This window comes from Pteropus vampyrus, unplaced genomic scaffold (genome assembly GCF_000151845.1).
Source record: "Pteropus vampyrus isolate Shadow unplaced genomic scaffold, Pvam_2.0 Scaffold33, whole genome shotgun sequence".
Lineage (NCBI taxonomy): Eukaryota > Metazoa > Chordata > Mammalia > Chiroptera > Pteropodidae > Pteropus > Pteropus vampyrus.
Window position 1 is genome coordinate 7,608,748 of NW_011888814.1, and position 6,167 is coordinate 7,614,914.

Consider the following 6,167-nt stretch of genomic DNA (forward strand, 5'->3'; position numbering starts at 1 on the left):
TACTTTGTTTGGTTTTTACCCTTGAGTTTTGAAAATTCTTTATATATTCTAGAATCTGGTCCTCTATTGGATATATGGTTTGCAAATATTTTCTCCCAGTCTGTAGCTTATCTTCTCATGCTCTTCACATAGTCTTCCACAAAGCAAAAGTTTTTAATTTGGTGAGGTCTCATTTCTCAAATTTTTCTTTTATAAATCCTGCTTTTTGTGTCAGGTTTGAGAACCCCACAGCAGGAGTCATTGCACTAGGACTAAGGTGACTGACTCCTTCAGGTTTGTCTGGCACATCCCTGGTTTTAGCTCTGAAAGCCCCAGATTCTGGGAAACCCCCCTCAGTCTCCAACAAACCAGGAGAGCTAGAACCAATGGAATCCTGTCCCTTTTTTGCTCCAAAGCAGCCTCAGTTGCACAGTGAGGGGTTAGTGCCAGGGAGACACCACATCCTATGACATAGAATCAGGACACAATGTCACAGACACATGAGTAGTTGTGATGCCATAAAGTTCTGATGTGTACACACAGTAACCACCATTTTTTCTCTCACTGTGATGGACATGATGCTCTAGAAAGGCAGGCTGTCAGGGAAAGAGAGGTCCATGTACCTGGTCAGCCCACCGTCTTCCCCAGGCTTTTGAGTGTACCTGAGGCAGCAATTCTTACAGTTCCCACCCACATCACTTTGCGTCTAATTCAATCCTTTGGGCCAGGGGTCCTCGGTCCTGACTGCACGCCAGATTTCCCTGAGGAGTGCTTTAAAAATGCTGATGACTGGGCCCTACCCCAGACCAATTAAATGTGACTCTGGGAGAGTGGAAGTGGGGGAAGGTATCTACCAGTTGTAAAAACTCCTCAGGTGATTCCAATGAGCAGCCAGGGTTGAGACCCTCTCTGCTCTAGGAGGTAAACTGCTTGAGAACGATGATGAGATCTGTTTGCCACCACCGTACCCACAGCATATTGTAGGCATCTGATATATATTTGGTAATTTAAAGAATAAATGACAAATATAGAAATGATCAAAGATTGGAACCAAGTACCATTTACATGGTCTCTTCTGTTTGGAACTGAAAATCAAGTTAAGTGCAAGATAAAACACAAGATAAGCCTCCCTAAAACTTGACTGTCCCCAAGCCGTTCCCAATCTCCCAAAGAGCTACTGAAGTTGAAAAGTCAAAAAATCCCCGATTGCATCAATGGGCATTTTTATTTCCATCACTTTACAGATAGATACTTTGGCTCTGGGACAATGAGAGCTGTACCTCATCTCTAGGTAAACAAGAATCTAGAGCCCCTGGCAGCATCAGCATCGCCAGGGAGCTTGTTAGAAATGCAGATTTGCAGGCTCCATCCAGAACAACAGAATCAGAATGTGCATTTTAACAAGATCTCAGGGCATTCCCCTGCTCATTAAAGTTTGGGAGAGAATTAGCTGGCTCCACTGGGAGGGGCCTCGGCCTGGGACAGTGTATGGAGGGAAGAGACCCTCCGGTGAGGTTGAGGAAGGGGTGGAGCAACACCCAGAGGCCAAATCCCAAAGCTTTGTGACCTTCACAAAACCCCCATAGCATCTAAAGACATGATTCCTTAACTTCTCAAGTGTAATTCCTGAGCTTGAAAGATTAATAAGCAGGCAAACCAACACAGCAAAGGAGAATAACCTATAGATACCATAGAGTGTGTTTATTTTTACTTCCTGAAGGATCTGGGGGAAGACAGGGCCATGAACAAGTACTAAGTATCAAGGAACTCAGTCCCATCTCTGAGTTACTCTGCAGCTGAGGCAAGCTCTTTGGGGTTTGCTCAGGGAGACAGGGTGGGTGGGCCTCTCCGCTCCCTCCCCCACGTGGCCAGAGTTTTGTAATTCCCACATGACGTCCACTGTGCTGGGCAATCCCCTCACAGCACCAAAGGACAACACTAAGATCTCTTAGGAGCCCTTGCTTGCCTTCCCTCAACCCCCCATAGTTTAGTTAGTATATCAGCATCCTCACCAACATTTGCAATCTGTGGCTATTATTTTCATCACTTACTTCATCCTAAAAGCAGCCTTCTACGGGGTTTGCAAAAGAAGTGGCTGTGCTGTTTTCTCTTTTGTATAGCAGGGGAATTTACACCTGCGAGGAAATGATTTATTTTTTGTAAATTCTAGATACTGATTGTACCCCCTTTATGCAATTTTCTCCAGATTCTGTCACTACCGATGCATCTCTTCCTGCAGAGGCGATAGCTGACAGCCACCAGAAGTTCATGTGCAACAGCTCCCAAACCAGGGTGAACATCATGAGAAGAGCTAAAAGTTCAACTCACTCCATCCTAAGCGCCTGTCTGCCCTCAACATAACATAATTACATAGACGCAGAAACACAGAATGGGAGAGCTCAGCTAGAAACTGTGTTGAAACAATTACGCCTTGCCCTTGATGAAATTGCTTAACCCATTTTCTTCTTTACAACATCATACACGGAAAACATTTTTTTGTGCCCGGGGCCATGGCTTGAGGCAGTTTTTGCATTCTGCATCAGGAGGAAATTGATTAATGTGAATGTTTTAGCTGTGGTTGTTGTTTGTGTATAAACTTTTGTTAAAACAAGTACGGCCGAATAAATGACCTTTATGTAGACACCTATTAAGGCACTAAAAGGCTTGGCTACATTCATCTGAGACGCATACACATAACGAGTGGAACAATGAGGGGATCAGCAGCTGCAAGGGGTTGAATTGAATTCTTCAACAATAGAAAAGTTTTTCAGACCCAAATACCAGCAATCAAAGAGAATTTTTGCAGATAATCCGAAAGAAAGAAAATAATAAAATTAAAAAAAAAATGCTAGCCAACTTCGCACCAGTCAGCAGAAGGTTGCCATCTGAAACATGTCAGCTTAAGAGCGGACCCTACCACACCATTCTTTAGCCCAACTGCAGTATTCAGAACTGTTTCCCCAAATAATCCCAGATGGCATGCCACAAAATTTCAATTCATTTTAAAAGCTTTCTTTGCTGTTATTATGTGATTGAAAGTGCAAAAGCAAGTTGCCATTCTCATGGCACTATTTGCATTGGCTATTATCCCCTAAAATCCCCTTTAAACAGCTACATTGTCAGCCCGTAGGCCTCATTTAGAACTACAAAAAAAGCCCAGATTAATTCGATCAAAGAAAGAGCCAAGTACAAAATGCACTTTTCAAATTGTATCAGAGTGGGTTCGCTTTACAGATCGCTTCGGGGCAAGAACCGCAGGGGAAAGAAAGCCCTGAAATAAAGCTTGGTTACGAAGCGAAATAACTAGGTTTGGCGCCTTCTCTGATTTGTTTGAGCACCTCAAGGCGAACTCGCCAATTAAAAATTCTTAGAGGGAAATATATTTAAATATAAATGCTGAAACAGACCCCCACAAACGGCAGCATCACATTCGTACCCTTGGCTCTCGGCCACCATTCTTAGGAGGCAGTTTGAAGCCTGGCGTGGGTAACCTGGTGAGCGGTAGGCATTTCTGAAGTCTCAAACACTGAATTAAGCCAAAGGACTTTGCACTTGTAAACATTTACATCCAACTCTTTTCGCCCCATCCCTAGAGAAAATGTCTTAAATTCAAATAAACTGCTGGAAAACAAAAGAAAACGGTGGTGACAGGATTTCTTTGCACAAAACAAAACACGCTAAGATTCAGGTTGAATTCCGGGATTATCGGCAGGCTGCAAGCCCACCGTCTACAGGCAGGCTGACTGGGCTGTCGGTCGCGGGGTTTGTTGGTTTGTTTTAGTCTCACCTGGGGGTCTGGAGATGGGGGAGAAAGCTGGGGTGAGCCAAGCTGGAGTTTGGGTTTCTTAGGGACGCTCCATTAGTTTCCTAGGCAGGGTTAGCAGCATCCGTTTCCACTGGAGATGGTGCGGCCGGCGCTGCAGCCGCCAGGTCCCTCCCTCCGCCCGAAGCAGTTCCCTTCAGCGGCTGCTTTTGTGCGCCGAGAACATTTCACTCCGCAGTAAACGCTGCACAAAGGTAGGGCTACAGACTTGTGCGGCACGATGTGCGATGGCCTCTTCAGGGACCAAGCAGGGCCGGGAGGGCGCTGAAAACACAGGCAGCTGCAACAAATGTAAAAGTCATTTGCAGGAGGGAGGCACTAGGGACGGTTTCAGCTGGTCGTTTCAATCTTTTGCGCCAGGAGCGATGAACTCAAAGTCCTGGGCTGTCTGCTGTTCCCCAAACCCACCCCGGGAAACAAAAGAACATCATGCTGCTCTAATCACATCACATATAATGTTTAGAAAGGACACACTTAGCATAAAACGCTGGTCCTGAACTTCTTGGTCACATGCTTAGCTAGAAATGCACAGGGCTAATAAGTTATTCAAAATGCACATAGGTGTTCGCCACCCTGCCAATAACCAAATCCTCGTAATCATCCTGAGAATTATCTAGAGAAAATAAATATGGATTTAAAAAACTCTGCAAATTGCAAATATTACCTCACTTCCCACCCCTAAAGTCAGGAAGACAAGAAGTGGTGAACACACACGCAGGAGAGAGAATAAAAAATCAAATTGTTTTCAGTGAAGAAAAACATTCAATTTCCCCCAAGTCTTCTAAACAAATTATTTGGAGTTCGTCCTTGACGATCTTAACTTTTAACTACAGCTACACAGTATGAAGAAAAACGATCTGGTTTTTGGAGATTTGCACAAACTTTCTGAAATTCTGCAAACCTAACCCTATAAAGGGGAAAGATGACTATATCTATTGAATTCACTATGAGACAAACTATGTCACTATGAGAAAACATAGTCATTTATGTTAGTGGTATTCCAATAGACTCTTAACTAATTGAAATGGGAATGTTTCCTATGACTTTTTATGTAGGTCTCACTGGAACCCTAAATGAAAATACAATTACTTCCCTTCGATGGTAAATATCTGTTTGATGATGAGATGAGAATATTACAAACAGAAAGAGTAAGATCGCTCCGTCATTGCTACCACCACCGTCAGGATTCAGAAGTCTGTGGTGATCCCACCAGGATTCATGAGGACACTAAGGCACATCCTTTGATTTTGGGTTTGTTTGTTTGTTTGTTTGTTTGTTTGTTTTGGGTGGGGGAAGGAGCCATGGAGGGCAAGGGAATAAGGGAAAAGGTGCCATGGTATATTGTAAAAGTCTCCACGCTTTGTTAGGAGATCTGAATTCCTGTCTTGGCTCTGCCTCTAACTGACAGAATGACCTTGGGCTAGTCACTTTCTCTTTCGACGCCTTAACTTTCCTCATCTATAAAATAAGAAGGGTAAACTAGGTGATTTCTAAGGTTCATCCCATAAGTAACATCAAAGAGTGATGAGAGTGTTCCTCTGGAGCAGGGGTCCCCAACCCCAGGCCATGGACCGGTACCAGTCTGTGGTACCAGTCCATGGTCTGTTAACAAGCAAGCCACACAAGTGAGCGGCAGGCCAGCAAGCGAAGTTTCATCTTTATTTGCAGCCGTTCTCCAGTGCTAGCATCAGGGCCTCAGCTCCACCTTAGATCATTGGGCATTAGATTCTCATAGGAGCACCGGTCCCTAGTGCCAAAAAGGTTGGAGACCGCTGCAGAGAATGCAAACAATAGTAACATAACGGTTCTAAATAAAGTTTCTTACATTACCTGCTTTCTATATAACAGACTAGGTTCACTAGCACAGGTTGGGACTTGGAAGATGTTCTCTTGGCCTCCTAGAGGCTCTGGTCATCTCTGCGCTACATACATGAATTAGCTTCAGCGTGGTCAATTTAAAATTAGCCATGAGGCTCCTGGCAGTTAGCTGCACCAATAGACCCCAAATCTGAACCCTCCATAGGAAAGCCTACTTTACCTATCTGACCATTGGGCCCGAACTGTTTGTCCTCTAAAACAGCTTCTATGTTTTCTTTAGTCAAATAGGAAAACAGGATGTCATTTTAAAAAATTATTTGACAAACATGTCTCTCAGGCATTTTATATCTGCAAGGAGGAAGCCTTGTTTTAGTTGTAAATTCTTCCATCACAAGTATCAGTACTCATGCATTCAAGTCAAGAAATATTTACTGAGTTCCTATTTTGTGCCAAGCACTATTCCAAGTGCAGTAAATACAAAAGTGAAAAAGAATGACAGATTCTCTGCTCTGATGCAGCTCACATTCTAATGGGGCCAGGGAGTGAC

At 43.9% G+C, this 6,167-nt stretch overlaps 1 long non-coding RNA gene across 1 annotated transcript; it reads left to right on the forward strand.

Moving 5' to 3' along the window:
• Positions 1 to 223: 223 nt before the first annotated feature.
• On the forward strand, positions 224 to 5,561 carry LOC105290173. The gene is made up of 3 exons (XR_895722.2): positions 224 to 236; positions 746 to 747; positions 5,429 to 5,561. It is a non-coding gene; the product is annotated as an uncharacterized LOC105290173 (long non-coding RNA).
• Positions 5,562 to 6,167: the final 606 nt, after the last annotated feature.